The sequence below is a fragment of the Balaenoptera acutorostrata genome, chromosome 10 (assembly GCF_949987535.1).
Source record: "Balaenoptera acutorostrata chromosome 10, mBalAcu1.1, whole genome shotgun sequence".
NCBI lineage: Eukaryota > Metazoa > Chordata > Mammalia > Artiodactyla > Balaenopteridae > Balaenoptera > Balaenoptera acutorostrata.
Genome location: NC_080073.1, coordinates 104,555,943 through 104,572,907, shown reverse-complemented (window position 1 = coordinate 104,572,907; position 16,965 = coordinate 104,555,943). Strand labels below are relative to the sequence as shown.

The 16,965-nt window shown below is 47.6% G+C and overlaps 1 long non-coding RNA gene across 2 annotated transcripts; it reads left to right on the top strand.

Annotated features, from left to right (window-relative positions):
* The first annotated feature begins 12,722 nt into the window (after window positions 1-12,722).
* Window positions 12,723-16,011, top strand: LOC103002357 (uncharacterized). Of its 2 annotated transcripts, XR_009009397.1 has the most exons (4): window positions 12,723-12,810; window positions 12,980-13,479; window positions 14,293-14,398; window positions 14,587-16,011. It is a non-coding gene; the product is annotated as an uncharacterized LOC103002357 (long non-coding RNA). The 2 variants fall into 2 exon arrangements; XR_450295.2 differs by lacking the exon at window positions 12,723-12,810 and having other exon boundaries at window positions 12,931-13,479.
* Window positions 16,012-16,965: the final 954 nt, after the last annotated feature.

Here is a 16,965-nt window from a genome sequence, read left to right as displayed (position 1 = left end):
GCTGGACCCTGGCAGCAGCAGAGCCCGGAGAACCCCAGCGATTCCGTGGGCGTCACACCCCCAAGGACAGTCAGGGAGCCAGGAGCTGTGGCTGTTTAAGTTCCAGGGGCCCATCCGTGAGTGAACCCACAGGACGCTGGGAGCCTCGGACACACTTGCGGAGGGGCGATCTGTGAAGACAGATACGGGCTCTGCAGAGCCGGGCTATAGGGATCCGTGGACGTGGCCTCATTTGTATCCAGAGGCTGCCAAAGCCCAAGGCAGGCTGGCTACGCGGGTAGATTCATTTCACTGCAGACACGGGGAGTACCCTGGTACTTCATCCTGTATTCCTAGGACTACTGAGGGGAGTGCGGAGGAGAGGCTAGACCTCCACAGAAAGAACAAAGCAGCCTGCACTTCCCAGGGGTCAGAGTAAAGCCAGTGATGGCACAAGAGGACAGGGTCACGGGGCCAGCAGGAATGAAGTCATGGGGCGTCAGGTGGAGGCATGGCAGGTAATACTCGAGGTCTTACTACCCAGACCGTCTTGACCTGGGGCTGGGCTCACGGCTGTCTAGGAAGAGGACTTGAGGGCCTTGTGGAATCTTCCCTGAGCTACTTCCTCAATGTCTGGCTGGGGCCAAAATCAGGAAGAGAATAAAACCCATCCATTAGGATGCGTTGCCCTCGGAAGTCCCCACTCAGCTGACACGATGGTTATCGCGCTGAGTGTGTTGACATTGTCCAGGCCTCACCAGAACGTCCTGGCAGAGGTGTCTAAATTAATCAAGATGATGGACAACCTTCTATAAGAGGGAACAAAAATGTGGCCTCTTCTGTCCAGAATGATAAGGCCGAGGAGGAAAATCATAGAATTTTATCAGATTCATCCAAAGACAAGACAGGGCAGTACTGTTTCCGTGCAGCAAGAAGAAAACGTACGGATTTACTACAAGAAGTGGTGCCCTGAATGTCAGGGAGCGTGGGATGCCCTTCCACACGTTAGCCGTGAAGGACAGCCGGGTCTTCTCAGAACCTTGCGTGCTGACCTGCTGTCGACACACGGGCTTTGAGCGGGTTGTTGAAAGGGGCATGCATCTCACCCACTTCAGCGTTTTGTTTTGCTTTCATGTGATTTGGGGAGTTAAGAGCATTTGTCAGAATGCTGGGGACAAAATAAGCTGGGAGGTTTTCTGTGGACTCCAAACTATTCAAACTCTGAAAGTCACATGTGCGATTTAAAAAAAATAGCAAACAGTACCCAGAAAACATCAACCTTATGAAATCTGTGCTTCCCTGGAGCCCCTGGGGCAGTGAGTCTGAACCAAGAAAGAAAAGCAAGGTAGACCAAACTGTGGCTGGTCATAGTTGAGGGTAATACAAGCCTCTGGCGCCATTTGCAATGGAGAGAAAGTCTTACACAGTTTCGGGAATATCAGGCTCCCAGCATTATCCGTGTACTGCCTAGAAGATTTAACTGGCGATTGATCAGGCTCCGCTCTGTTACGTCTTTTCTTTTGTTGTCTCAAATAATTGGTTCCCAACCCGTGAGACAAAAACCACTGGCAGGGCGTCAAACACAGCACACATCATCTGTGGCTTTAGTAAATATTTATCACATATTATATGGACTGCCATTTTTCACATCGGTATTAATGGGATTAATAAAACACAAATCTGGGCTTCCCTGGTGGCGCAGTGGTTGAGAATCTGCCTGCCAATGCAGGGGACACGGGTTCGAGCACTGGTCTGGGAAGATCCCACGTGCCGTGGAGCAGCTGGGCCCGTGAGCCACAATTACTGAGCCTGCGGGTCTGGAGCCTGTGCTCAGCAACAAGAGAAGCTGCGATAGTGAGAGGCCCGCGCACCGCGATGAAGAGTGGCCCCCGCTCGCCGCAACTAGAGAAAGCCCTCACACAGAAACGAAGACCCAACACAGCCATAAATAAATAAATAAATAAATAAATAAATAACAAATACTTTTTAAAAAAATAAATAAATAAATAAAACACAAATCTAATAGAAAACGTTAGGAAAAGTTATTGACCCTTTTTGTCATGTACTTCTTCAGTCAATGGGTACTAAGTAAATACAAATACTATTGTAAGTTTATGTCTTTCAAACTGTGGTTTAAAAACAGCATTTATTATTATGTTCTTTAATTATAAAAAATAATGAATTCTTATCTACCATTTATTGACCAATTTTTATGTGCCTGGCTATGTGTGAACCCCTTCCCATGACATATCTCATTTAATTCTCATGACAACTTAACAAGGGAGGTGTTAGCATAACCCCTATTTTATAGATGGAGAAACTGAGGCTTGAAGAGTTTCTGGAACTTACCTGTGGCCCCACAGGTAACAAGAGGCAGAGACCAGGCCAACCTATACTTTAAGTCAAAGGAATCATATCTCTCATAACCCTTCTGTTCAGACATAGGGGCGAAACATTTTAGATTTTGTCCCTCTGGTCATTTTGTCCATGCTTTGTTTTTCTTCACTGAAGTGGTTTTACGGAGAGTATTTTGTTTTGTACTGTCACAATGCATCTTTATGTATCAAATGTTTTTCTGTGATGTCGTGCATGGCTCACCGTATGGTTGAAATTTTAGAAATTTTACCAGTTCCCTATTTTTGGACATTTAGATAATTTCTAAAGTTCATTATTAAATAATGTTGTGTGGGAGACTGTAAAACCTGCCCACCTAATATTTGCCTCTTATCAAGGAAAATATCAAGATAAGGAGTCTACTTCTCCAATCTCAAATCTGTGTTGGCCATGCGACTTGATTTGCCGAGAGGACATTAGCAAGTGCACACAAGCGGAGACCGGAGGCGTGCTTGCACGCCAGGGTGGCTCCTTGGCTGTTCTTGGGAACCCCACAATGGCCACCACATGGGGTGGTCTGTTGCTCATCAAGGCTACCTAATACATGTTGCAAAGAATAATCTTGCACATACAAGTTTGAGAGTAGAAGTTCCCACATAGGGTGAGAGATGGAGTAAGGCTTAGGAATGGGAGCAGGTTTAGAGATGAAGCAAGGAGAAGGGGCTCAGGAATGGGACAGAGTCATAGATGGGATGAGCGTTTAGGATGGAGACGGGAGGCTCAAGAATATGTGAGGATGTGTGCATTTACTTGGTAATTTTCAAAATCTGAATGTTTACTGGTTTATAATACTGCATCAAAATGTCACCTACCAGAGAGTGCATATTTTACCACACACTGATCAGCAACTCGTATTACTCTTTTCCCTCTTTGCCAGTACGGTAAATGAGACTGATTTCTGCTTGCTTTGATTTCACACTCTGTGGTTACTGGTGGAGTTGAGTTTGTTTTCACAGAGTTTCTCCATTTTTTTCTTTTCCCTGTTCATATCCCTGGTCCATTTTACACTGAATGTTTCTCTTATTCTTATTCATCTTCACACCTTTTGTTACAGATGTTGCAAATATATTCCTAGTTTATAGGCTGCCTTTTAATTATTTTTACAAGTCTTTTAAAAGGTCAACTTGATTGAGATGCAATTTACATTAATAAAATGAAGTCATTTAAAGTGAAAAGTTTGATGAGTTTTAACAAATGTATATACCTGTGTAACTACCACCACAGGCAAAATTGAGAACATTTTCATCACCCTTAAAAATTCTTTCATGTTCCTTTCCAGTCAATTTCCATTTCCACCCTGGCCCCAGGCAACCACTGATCTACTTTTTCTATCATTATAGATTAAAATTGTCTCGGATTTTTGATATGCAAAATGTATTTTAAGCTTTTTATTAGTCAATTCTAACCCTCTTTTCCTTTAAATGTGTTGGTTTAAAAGACCTTTCCTAACACCTAAGATTACATTAAGTGTTTACCTTTATTTGCTTGTACTCATTTTTACATTTAACCTTTAGCTCATCTGGGATTTATTTTAATGTATATGATGAAGCATCTATCATGATTTCCAAAGAGTTTATCAATCATCTAAGATTATCTTTTTTCCTGATTTAAAATGCCAACTTTATCATGTATTGAATACTGGCAAAAACACACACACACACACACACACACACACACACACATACTTGGATCTGTTTCTATTATCTTATTTGATCCTAAATTATTGCAGACTTTTATAATTGCTATGGTTTTACAGTCCTTTTGGGTAACTGGAAGTATAAGCACTTCCTCCTCCCAATCACTGCTTATAATTCTTTTCAACTTTTTCTTGGCAGTTCTTGCCCATACTTTAGAATCACTTTAACAGATTCTAAAAAAAAATGCCTGGGAATCATGGTCCTTAATCATTATTTACATTTTTATTGTGATTTACATTTTCACTTCTTTAAGTCTCATTTGTCCAGGTAGGTTGCAGACTTCCTAAGGACAACGGCCATGTCTTACTTTACGTCCTGACACCTCCACTGTTACGTCCTGACACTTCCACTATTACGTCCTGACACCTCCACTGTGCCTGATACACAGAAAATGCCCAATATGTGTGCGCTGATACAGCAACCACTCCCCAGAAACCTCCAACGCCAGAGCTTTTAAAAAATGTGTTTTTAGACTACTTATCAAAAGGGGAAAATAATAGTGGATACGGTACATCTGATTTTGAGATGTATTTTCAAAAACACTCAAGTGAAATAGTTTAAAATGGAAATATCAACATTGAAATGGTTCTATACAAAATAAATTAATAGATTAAATTTGAAATTAATGCCAAAAAACTATCTAAAGTCTTTTTTGTCCTTCACTTTTACTGTCATGTTGAACATTAATGTCTAAGTAAGCCATTACTCGGACTTTGCATTGTTTTGCTGTGAGAGTGTGTGAGTGTGTGTGTGTGTGTGTGTGTGTGTGTGTGTGTGTGTAATGAAACCTAGTAAGATTGACTTCTGTTATAAGAATGTCTCCATAGACAAATTTTAAAAATATAAAACCTTAAGAAAGGTGAAGTAAATCTATATGACTGATTCACAGTCCTGACTTTCCAACCCTGGCTGTGTCCGTTTGCAGAGAAATCTACAATATTACGGCTGAAAGTGTCCTCAGGAGCCAATTCCTCCATTTAACTGACAAGGAAACTGAGACTATTGAAGAGTAAGGTCGGGTCATGTAACGAAGGCAGAACTGGGAATGGAATCAACTCCGCTCACTCCCACCTGAGTGATATTCCCATTACATTAGCCTGTGACCTTGCAAATTTCTTGACCTTTTCTTAAAACCAAATGAAAGTTACTTTTTTAGAAGCATGCCTTGTAAAAATTTCAGCCCTTGTTTTGGGGGGAGAGGGTTCATGAAATCAGACAAACTACTAACAAAGGCCCGAAAACTCTAAGAAGATGAAGTTTTGCTAAAAGATACACCTGCTCTTTAAAATGACCAACATCTCTTTCAAAACAAAATGGCAGTCCAATAAAGCTATTGAAGATTATATACAACAGGCATAAAAGTGAAAAGAGGGAGAAGGAGAGAAAATGTGGCACTGAGCACCAAAGGAGAGTGACTTTCACCAACAAACAATGTAATGGCAAAATCCATCAGGCTACTGAGGAGCGGCACAGAAGGAAAGCGAGGCCGCCAGAGGCACTCCGAGCAGGACTGATGGAGAAAAGGGAGAATGAAACATACTTTGAGCAACTCTGTATCTCAGAGGATTGATTTCACACTCGATTTCAACTACCGGGGATAAAGCGCCGTGGGACGAGGAGTTTCCTAGATTCTGCAGCAGACAGCTTTACAACCTAGCGAGTAAATAAATAATCTAACCTGGGGAGAAACACCCCCCCAGTCGGAGGCTGTGCAGCCCGACCGTCATCTAACCAGAGACCATGCCTCGTCCTGAGCCAGGTAACAGTGGCTACAGAAGATGGATGACAGGCAGGTGACCCACAGCTCCTTACCTTTACTGCGATAAGGCAGGCGTTCATAGATCCAGGCACTGCACCTCAAGCAAAAGGGAAATATTGATGTTCACTTTTAGAAAAACAAACACCAAGAAGAGCACAGAATAGGAGATGTGCCCTCTTTGTAAGGATGAAATTCTAGGACGTTCCAGAACCATGGGTACACTGTTTCCTAACACTCCCACAGCTGTCAGTAGAATGAGGCTTAGCTCAGCTTGGTATCTTCTTTTTACAGATGGGGGTAAAAGAGTTTTTTCTCAAACTAGGGACAAAATAACAAATAGGGAGATTGTCCTCTGGAAGCCAGGTTTCTCTGGAATGCCTGAATCATTTAGCTTGAAACATCACAATGAACGTGATGTTTTTGAAAGAAGCAAGGCTGAGTTTAAAGAAAAAAAAAAAAAAAAAAAAGAATGATTCTACCTCACACCATATGCAAAATCAGTTCCAGGGTGGATTGTAGATGCAAATGTGAAAGGGTAAGAAAGACAATAACGCTCTAGAAAATAACATAGGAAAATACCTTCATGACTTTTGAGATAGACATGTATTTCTCAGACAGAACACACGGAAAGCACTGATCTTAAAGGAAAAACTGACAGTCTTGACTGTGTTACAATTAAGAACTTCTGATCAACAAATTCACTAATAGGGGAGAGAGTGAAAAAGCAAGCCACAGAGTGGGAGAAGATATTTGTAATACATATACACAATGAAAGGCTTGTGCCCAGAATATATAAAGAATTTCTACAAATCAATAAGAAAAAAAAATAAGCCAACTTTTAAACAAGACGTCAAAGTCTTGAATAGGTGTCACACCAAAGAAGATAACCAAATGGTCAATAAGCCTATGAAAAGGTGTTCAGCCTTACTGTTCATCAGGGAAATGCAAATTAAAACTCCAGTGAGATTCCACTACACACCCACCAGAATGGATAACATTAAAAAGACAAACTATATCAACAGTTGGCGAAGATGTAAAGTAATTAGACCTCTAACACACTGCTGGTGAGAATGTAAACTGGTACAACCACTTTGGAAAATTCTATGATAACATCTACTAAATTTGCACACACAAAAACCCCACCACTCAGCAATTCTACTCTTGGGTTTCCATCACAAATGTGCACCAAAAGGCGTAACCGAAAATCCTCATAGAAGCATTCATTGAGCTAATAAGGAATACTATTCATTATAGTTCCAAACTGAAAACCAGCCAGGTATCCATCAACAACAGAATAGATGAAAAGTGCTATATTCATACAATGGAATACTACACAGCGATGAAAAGGAACAAATGACTATTAGCACAGCATGGAGGAGTCTCTCAAACATGACTTTGAACAAAAGAAACCAGACACAAAGGAGTACATACTATATAATTCCATTTACACAAAGTTCCAAAACAGGCAAACTTACTTCTAGGGTGGCAGAAGGCAGTTGGTGGCTGGTTACCTTTTGGACGTGGGTGGGTGGTGACTGGGAGAGACATTTGGAGGCCTTCTTGGGCATTGATAACATTCTGTTTCCTGATATGGATTGGATTACATGGGAATGTCCACTTTGTGAAAATTCATGGAGCTGTACGTTTAGGCTTTGTGCACTTTCCTGCAGTAATAGTTGTACCTCAATCAAAAATTTATCTAAAATTATCTGCACAACAACATGTGTGTGTGTATACACACATTCCTGAACTATACACTTAAAAATGGTCAAAATGGTAAATTATGTGTTACGTGTATTTTATTACAATTAAAAATTTTTAAAATAAATTTTTACTAAAAGAAGGACCCAACCCTGCTGACACCTTATCTTTGGACTTCTGGCCTCCAGAACTGTGAAAGAATAAATTCCTATAATTTAAAGCCAAATAGAATGAAAGAAAATAAAACGTAGCCAGCCTCCTTTCCTCTACACAATGTAATAATGTTCCATATTTAGCTCCACTGAGTTCCCATATCAGCATTTTTTTAAAGCTCAACTTAGTTTCTTATATTGGTAATATCTGTTCCCCCAAATAAATGTTTTCGAATACAAAATTTATCTCAATTTAAATAAGGGAGTCTCACGCCATGCGCTACAGCTAGTAGAAACAATACGCACAGCCCTGGGCCTCGCCAGCCTCTGGGATGAGGTCGAGCACACAGGCCTCGAAACTGGAGGGTGCTTCCCACGTGGGAGCCCGAGGCCCGGAGGACAGAGTGCGGAGGCAGAGGCGCCCACAGAGGCCCAGCCCCCCGCCAGCGGTTGTTTTCCTCATTCGTCCCGGCAGCGTGGGCTTGAACCAGTGCCAGCGCTGATCTCAGCTGCGGTCCCCATGGACCACGTCCAGATTACACAGAGGGGCTGGACCAGATCACAGCTCTGCCAGGACATGGTCCCGGCTCTGCCGCTGACTTCACAGCACATTCTTCAGAGCACTGCTCACTGTTTGCAGGAAGCCTAACAGGAAACACACGTAGCTGTGCCGGTCAGACACCCATCCACTCACTTATCCATCCAACAAAGGCTGTCCGAGCATCTGTACATTTGAGGCACTTTGCTTAGTTTTCTACAGCAGAAAGAAGCCTAAGCTCCATGGAGGCGATCTTATTTGTTAGAGGTGTCAAAGGCTTACCTGGTGGGACAACCTAGGGCCTGGATGCCCCCTGGAAGGACGGGAGGGACACAGACGAGAAGCAGGTCTCTGCACCTTTCCTTCCGACGTTCCACATCCCTCCCAATCCCTGCCCGCAGTCTGCTTCCAGCGCCCTCATCCCGGGATGGGGAGCAGGCAAGGGTGCAGAGCCGAGCAGGCTTAATTTCAGCCTTCCCGTGGACCACTGGTGGGCACGGTAAACCTGTCCTCTTACGTAGGGTCATAGACACCCTTGGGATTAGCTCCGTGTTAAGTCATTTTCCAAACCAGCTCTCTTCTGGGAAAGAAGCTGTAGCTGTCACAGTTTAGTTGTTTGTCAAGCATGTTTCTTCCACTCACCTGTCCTCCTTTGGAGCAGAATCCTGCTTTTGTTACGATTTCTATCCTCCTCGATGCATGATTCAGGGGAGACTCCCGCCACAACTTGGACCCTGACCCGAGGGGAGATCCTGAGAGGTAAAAGCCCACTGTGGCTTTCCCTCTCCCTTTGCCAGTGGTTGGTTCAGGCTGGGTTTGTTAGGCTGGTTAGTCTGAGACCCAGGGCGTCTGAGGGGCTTCTGGGGTGGTTTGCTCTCTTGTGCAGAGATTGTTTGTGGATCGACGATGCCCGGGGTGCTCCAGCCTGGGGATAAAGCCAACACTGGGGACGGCTGGGCAGAAGGAACCTGGCCCGTTCTCACATTGTAGCCACTAAATTCGCCGCCTCTGGAGACCCACTCTGAGCCCCTTACGATGGACAGAGTACATTTCCTTATTATTGAAGCCTATTTGAGACAGGGTTTTTCCATTTGTCACAGACTAAGGAGTCCTGATTGATAAAGAAACTCTGAGCAGAGTCAGAAATCCCCTTGCAATTGTTTAGTGAAACGCCGTCAGGACAGAAGGGAGGCCCAGGGTCCACAAAATCTGCTCTGGGCCCTCGGTCCCCTAGTTCTCCTGCTGGCACGTTGGCATGTAACACATCTGTTTAGAAAGGACCACACAACACACACATACACACACACACGCACACACACACGAGTGGACCTGGATTTGATTGCTCATTGTTGGAATTACTTCCTGTTTGTGAATTCTTTTCTGCTCAAGAAGCAACCTTCTCAACTTGCTGCCTCTCCCTTAAAGCCTCTTTGAAAGAAAATTGAAACAAATCTCAGCAGCTGTCGGAGGCTGAACGCGAGCCCCAGGGTGTCCTGGGGAAGCTGCAGTCAGAGGAGCGTCTGCTGGGGGCCCTTCCCCAGCGCCCCCCCCCCCCCGGAACACCCTCCTGCAGCAAGGCTGGGATGGGGTCCAGGGAGGTGCAGATTAAGGAGCTCCCAGGTGACCCTGACGTCGGTGGTCCAGGGACTTGCTGTGCCGGCTTTGATGGAACGCACGCCGACCGAGGCTGGCTATTTCTCCAGCTGCAGCCTGGGGTAAAGAAAGGGGGGGGCTCCCGCTGCCCGACCGTGCCTCAACGGACCTCAGTTTCTTCGTCTGTCCAAAAGAACTGACGCTACTCGGCTCCCGTGTCGTGAGGATGAAATACCGAGTGTAAAGTTCACATTCGCACGTGGCCGCACCTGTTTGCTCATCCATGTACAGACTCTGCAGGCTCTTCTGGACCGGGGCCCGTCCCCGCCCGTCAGGCTGCGCCAGCGTCTGCCCTCTCAGGGGGGCCCAGGCCTTCTGCACTAAGTAAGCACACCCGGCCGAGTCTCTGTCACGTGTAGGAGGCGCAGCCTTCCCGTGCCCTTCTGCATGGTGCCTCTGGCCAAGGCCGCCCTGGGTTTCGGATCATTGCTTCCCCAGGAGCAGCTCAAACAAGTAAAGTGAGGGAAAGGGACCCTCCTATCTGGGGACTCGTGCACCAGCCTCTCCCCTGCTTCGTGGGAAAGATGAGGAGAGGAAGGAAGGAGGAGGGGGACGGACCTGGCAAAACTCACCCTCCAGCGACTCCCAGGCGATTCCGCTGCCATGCATTTACTGAACACTTACTACGCTCCAGGCACTGGGCAGTGAGTCCAAGTCTGAGGACCAGAGTGTGGAGGAGAACGAGGCAACAGCTGTAAGTTTCGCTCGGCCTGGACCCCCCTTTCCGCCTCCCTTCCAGGGACCCTCCTTCTCCAGCCTCCAAGCTCCAGGCGCGGCCCCCATCCTGCCTCCTGCTTTGGGGTCTTGCCCTGTCCTGCTCCTCCCAAGGGGCCTGCCCTCTGGGGTGCTCAGACTTAGGCTGCAAACACTGCCTCTCAGCCACAGCCCCCTGGTGTCTTGCGAGCAGTGGGGACGTGCCCCAAGGACGTGCTGCCAGAAGTGGTTGAAGATGGGCCCCTCTGAAGATCGCAGACGCCTTAGCCTTTAAAGTGCCCGTTAGCGCCGACCCGAGACCGCCCCCGCCTGTCCCTGCGCCACGTGTGCTGCGTCCCGGTCCCCGAGCGGCCTGAGGGCAGCCGCGGGGCTGCACACCCCGCCGTCTGCTCGTTGCACGGGGGTCGGGGCAGGTGGGGGAAAGGAGACCCCCGGGCAGCCCCAGACCTTCACTTCGCTCTAGTCTCCACGAGGGGGAGGAACGTCCTTTCTGCCCGGTGAGAAGCGTCTCCTTGGAAGAGACGGCCGACGTTGACCTTCACCTTGTCCTCCCGGCCGCCTCCCTCCTCGGCCTTCCCCGACCAGCGCAGCCCGCCCTTGGATCCCTTTCGTGCCTTCTCGTCCCGTCTCAGTGTCTTCGCAGTCGTCGGTCGTGTTCAAAACCGGACACTGTACATCACTAAGAGTCTGACTAACGCCCGGGGGAACAGCATTACTTCCAAGCTATGGCGTGATACGTTTCGTTTGGTATTTTTCAGGATTCAGCTGGCCCGTGGACAATGGGGCCCGATTAAAACCCTCTGCAGCTGCGGAACACAGTCAGGAAGGGGCTGGTCCTGGGCCCCGGGGCTCTGAAGAAGGTGTCCTAGACGCGGAGCTTCCGGAACAGCCTGCTGAGAAAGGCGTGGACCACACAGCCCCTGCTCCTGGAGGAGCCCTGAAGGGCCGTGGGGTGTCCCTTCAGGGTAACGCTGGGGTCACCCAAGGCCCCCCCAGGCCTGCCCGCTGCCCCCTTCAGGCACCACCACAGCCCCGGGGCGGGCCCATCCTCGGAGCAGGCTGTGTGCGCCCAGGAGCTTCTGGGCCTGGTCTGTGGCGTCCCGTTGGCCCGCCATGCCGCCTCCTCCCCCCGCCCCCCCGGAAGCACCGTTCAAAGGCTCCTTTCCCGAAGTGTCCGTGTCCTCTCTGGTTGCAATTCCAGGGCACGCGGCTGCAGGCTGCTGCTCAGATACCCAGCCCCGGCTGGGATCCAGCAGGGGTCTGTCTCCACGACCATCCTTCCCACCCAACGACTGTGCCACCTTCCTCAGTGGAGGGCAGGGGGGACTTTCATCTACAGAGTGCCTGTCGCTTGCTGGGCATCACGTAGGTTGTTTTATAAAAGAATAGCATGTTGTCCTCGGGTCTACTTCACGAGGCTGGCATTGTCACCCCATTTCACAGACAAGATTTGCCAGATAAAGGCCGAAAGCTAGAATTAGGGGTTAAACTCAAGTCCTGCTCTTGCGGTGACTGTTATTGTCTGTTAACCTTTGGCATTACCACCGGGTACAGGGCCTTGCACATAAATAACTCCCAATAAATGTGTGGTCCTGGAGCGCTGAGAGAAAGCCAACTGGGCGTCTGAAGTACTGTAGTCGCTGGCACAACTCTCTGAAGGGGTATTTACACTCTAAACTGCGGAGGATTAAGAGAAAACAGGTGAAGGACTGACTCTACTTGGTAGAAAGCAGAGCAGTTTCCCGCAGCAGCTCCTGCCCTCTTTCCTGTCCCAGCTGCTCGGAAGGGACACAGTGAGTATTTCCCCTTGACCCTCGCAGGAGCCAGGGGGGCGGGGGGAGCCCCCGTGGGTCCCTCTGGGACACCTGGCTCTGCTCGTCCTCCCCGGTGTATTCTGGGCTCTCGTCACGCAGGACAAGAATCTCTGCAGCTCGCACGGCTCTCCATCCTCCCCCCCGGCCTCAGCACCAAAGACCACCGCCTATACAGCTGCTGCGACGCCAGCCAGGACACCTGCCGACTGTCCCCTCCTGTCTCCACCCTGCTTCTCTGTGTTGTCTGGTGGCCAGAAGCCGAGAGCCCTCTCCCCACATCAGTCAGCTCTGGGGTTCCTCCTCCGTCACGTCGGGAACGAGCACAGCCCCCGGGTTTGGCCCAAGCACGCCGGCCCCCGCTGAGCCAGGAAACGCCGCCGGGCTCCCCTGAGGACTCCAGCACCTACTGGTGGGCACCTCCCGTCGCGGACGGTCCTCACCGCGCGTACGTGTCCTCAGAGCTGCCCTGCGGAGAGCAGGGCCCGCCTCTCCATATCCCGCGTTCACGCCCTCATCAGCCACGGCGTCTATGCGTTCGCCGCCAGTTTCACGAGCAGCAATTCTGGTCTCGTCCACAGACATTTAGTTAAGGCTCCACGTTCCAGAACTTCTGCTGAGTCACAGCTGGGAGCCCGCTGTGCGGCTGTCCGTTCCGTTCTCTAAATCCGCTTCCCTGAGTTCGGCTTCCCCTGCCCTGGCCATCTGACCTTGACCTGACTGATCTCAGAGACGCCGGTGGGAGCCGCGAAAGAGGCGAAAGAGGCGAGGCTTCCGGGGAGGGCGGCGGCTCGGCTTCAGAAGAGCTGCTCGGCCTGCGGGGACAGGTTCGCCTGAATGCGAGTCTCTGTCCCTCCTGGCACCACCGTGGCGGCCGGGAGGGCGTGCCCGGCCCCAGGGCCCCGCACAGCACGAGGCAGGACAGGTTGCCGAGAGCATCCTGGAAGCCGCGTGGCCGGCGTGTGGCCCTGGCGCTTGGCTCCCACCCCTGCCACTCTCTCACTGGGGACTCCCTTCTGGGCTTGGAGGTCTGTGAGCAAAGTGAGAAAACACACAATTCTGTTCTTCTGTCCCTCTTCATGTAAGCATTCTTTTTCTTGGCTTCTTTTCTTGGGGGGCGGCAGGGAGCAAACCAAAGTTAAAGGGAAAGAGAGCCCAAAGCAGCAACACCCAGGGCTGAATTGTAGGCCTGAAAAATACAGTTAAAAATATGTGCAGCCATCTCTGTGATGCTGTGTGATTTTGAGTAACTTATTCAACTTCTCTGGACCTAAGACTGCGCATAAGATCCAACAGTGGTGTTGTCAGGAATACCTCGTGTGTGTGTGTGTGTGTGTGTGTGTGTGTGTGTGTGTGTGTGTGTGTGTGTGTGTGTGTGTGTGTGTGTATGTTCCTTGATTTATATGGTTTTCTGAGCCCACTTACACTAACCATGTGAAGAGCCCTCAAGGGAACCAAGTGATACTGTTATACGTGCTGCGGGCAGTACTGTGGTATTGCACTCAAGGAGCCAAGGTTGCTATTATTTTCTGTTGTTCCAGAAAGCTAAGGGGAAACACAGAGTTCTATTGTTGGGGGGACCTCCTCCTTTTCCGGCGGGGCAAATTCTCCGGGCACACATGCAGACAAACGGCAACAAGTCCCTGGCTTTGCCTGTTGAGATACCAGTGCCCTTTGGAAAAACTCCCAGAGTTGTTTTTCTCACTCTGCTCTCCCGCATGAGGGAAGAAGAGGTGGCTGGATTTCGTTACTCAACAATCAACAAAAATGAGGCAAATGAGAGAGCCTTCAAAAAAAAAAATACTCCTGCTTTCCAGGGAGAAACATTATTTGGGCTATTACACTGCATTTGCCATTTGACTATCTACTTTCCATTTTAATTCACATCCCACAGGTGGGAAGGAGCCCTGGCAGGTGTAAGCAGGAGAAGGAAGCTGAAACGTTAGAAAATGCAGATCATAGATCCTACACCGAGTAACGTTACTACCAAGCACCAGCAGGTAGGACAACGACATGGTAAATACACGTCTTGCCAAGAAGCACCATGTGCAGTACAGTTATTATTTTGTTCTTCTCTGACCGGCATGTTTTCAGCTGAGGAGGCGGGTGAGGAGGGGAGCACAGGACAGACCCCGGGAATTTCTCAAGACCTCCCACACCTGTCACTCTCCTCTCTCCCCTTTCACAGAGATTCCCATGCCCTCCTGTCTGAGAAGAGTTGTGCTTTTTGAGGATATTCTCCCAAAGACAGCCCAGGGCACGTTCATGCTATTAATGGATCAGAGATGGAAAATGATGTTCTGCTGTTTCCCGCCCAATCAAGTTCTTCCCCGGGCCAGAACCCCAGCCCAGGTGATGCAATCTTAGCACCAATTCACAAGGCTTACCAGTCTTCATGATTTTTTACATTTAATGAAAAGATATCCTTTAAGCTGACAGGCAATGTTAAGTCACTGGTAGCCAGCAGACGCCGTAGGTCACAGATAATTGATATCCAGCGATAATCCCCAAACCTCATTTGCATCAGTAATTCCAAAGCCCCCCCTGCTCTTACTGGAGCTGCTAATCATGCAGGCCCCTTGCCTGGGGTGCGCCCCCCTGCTCCTGCCTCAGCTCACCTCCCAGTGGAAGCGCTGAGGACTGAACAGGCCCGCCGGCAGACCGCCAGCCAAGGGAGAAGCTGCTATTTTCCAAGCAGAAAATAACTGAGCCGCTACATGCACGTGCCCCATTTCACATACAGCTAACACCCCAAAATCCAAGCCTTAAAACCTACAAATTAGTGCATGAGGAGTACCACAAACAGAGGTGTGTTACAAACAGTTTTTTGCTTCATAAACAGACTCACTATGAGATTCTTTAGGCCAATGGGTATTAATTTCTACAGGTTCTCAGACTCTTTCGAGAAATTAAAGAACACTATGGATCCTTTCCCCCCAAAATTGTATTCACACATATATACATAAAATTTCACTTACAATATTGTGGGTTTCACAGAACTGAGCAGCTTGTAAATACAACACACTACATTAGGGCTAATGTGAGGAATAAATAGATGTGTGGAAGCAACCTAAGTGTCCATCGACAGATGGATGGATAAAGAAGAGGTGGGACATATACACAATGGAATATTACTCAGCCATAAAAAAGAATGAAATAATGCCGTTTGCCACAACATGGATGGGCTTGGAGGGCATTATGCTCAGTGAAATAAGTCAGACAGAGAAAGACAAATATGTGATCTCATATATAAGTGGAATCTAAAAAATACAACAAACTAGTGAATATAACAAAAAAGAAGCAGAGCCACAGATATAGAGACCAAACTGGTGGTCACCAGTGGGGAGGGGGTAAGGAGCAATATAGGGGTGGGTGTTTAAGAGGTACAAACTATTGGGTGTAAGACAGACTCAAGGATGTATTGTACAACACGGGGAATAGAGCCAATATTCTGTAATAACTGTAGATGGAAAGTAAGATTTAAAAATTGTATTAAAAATTTAAAAAGAAGAGCAAATAGATGTGATCTTTTTCTTCTATTAGCTTACAGTCTATAAGAAAGAAGAATGTACCATATAAGACTGGCTGTGTTAAGGGCTGTAATGAAAGTGCACCAATAAAACATATACACCATTTAATTACCTGTGTTTTATCAGGTAGAATGGACAGGTATTCGTCAAATCTGTTTGGGTTACTTTAAAGACTACACTCTGACATCCTTATAAAAATTACTGCAAAATAAATATCTATTGTTAATATCTGAAATCTATTGGGAGCCTCTGCATAGCTACACAAGAGGGCAGAGTAGGGATCAATTATTTCTGACGAGAGCAGGGCTGTCAGGAATGACATCACGGAGAAGGTGACATTTAAACGGAGCCCTGAGTGTAATTTGAAAAGAACTTCAATAGGTGGAAGGACATAACATTAACGTGTTAGGAATCGCGACCAATGGAAGGTGAACCAGCAACAGATATTCTACCTCTCTGGAATTGAAAGTCATTGGCATTTAGCAAAATTTAGAAGCACGTCAAATGCATAGGTGATAGGTCTATTTGAAAGCCATTTTCTCCTGCCTTTCCTCATATCCTCATAATTTCACTAAAGGAATGTGTTCCCTCCACAAAAAGAGTCCTCACAAACTCCATCTGAAATGTTTTCTTGGTGCTCCAGGCCTCGGGCACGGCTGGCCTCTCCCTATGGCAGGAAATTGAAATGGAGTGCCAGGTCGACATAAATGCACACGGGGAAATTGCCAGATGGGACCCCAGCCCAGGGAGAGAGGCTGTGGTGTACCGAAGGAAACTGCAGTTTTAGGGGTCGATGGTTCCTAGGTCAGGAGGGCCGCAATGGAGAATTTCACTTTGCAAAAGCTGATACAAGGCAAATTCAGCCTTTATAGTGCTTTGCACTGAATAGCCTTGCAAAAGCAACCTCTTGAATAAATGAAAACTACATCCGTAAGGAATCCCCAAAGTAAAACTCCTTCCCTTCCCTTAACAAGGGAAACTGGAGTTAATAGGCCATCTGTCTCTTTTTAAATCAAATTTTATTATGACTCTTTAGA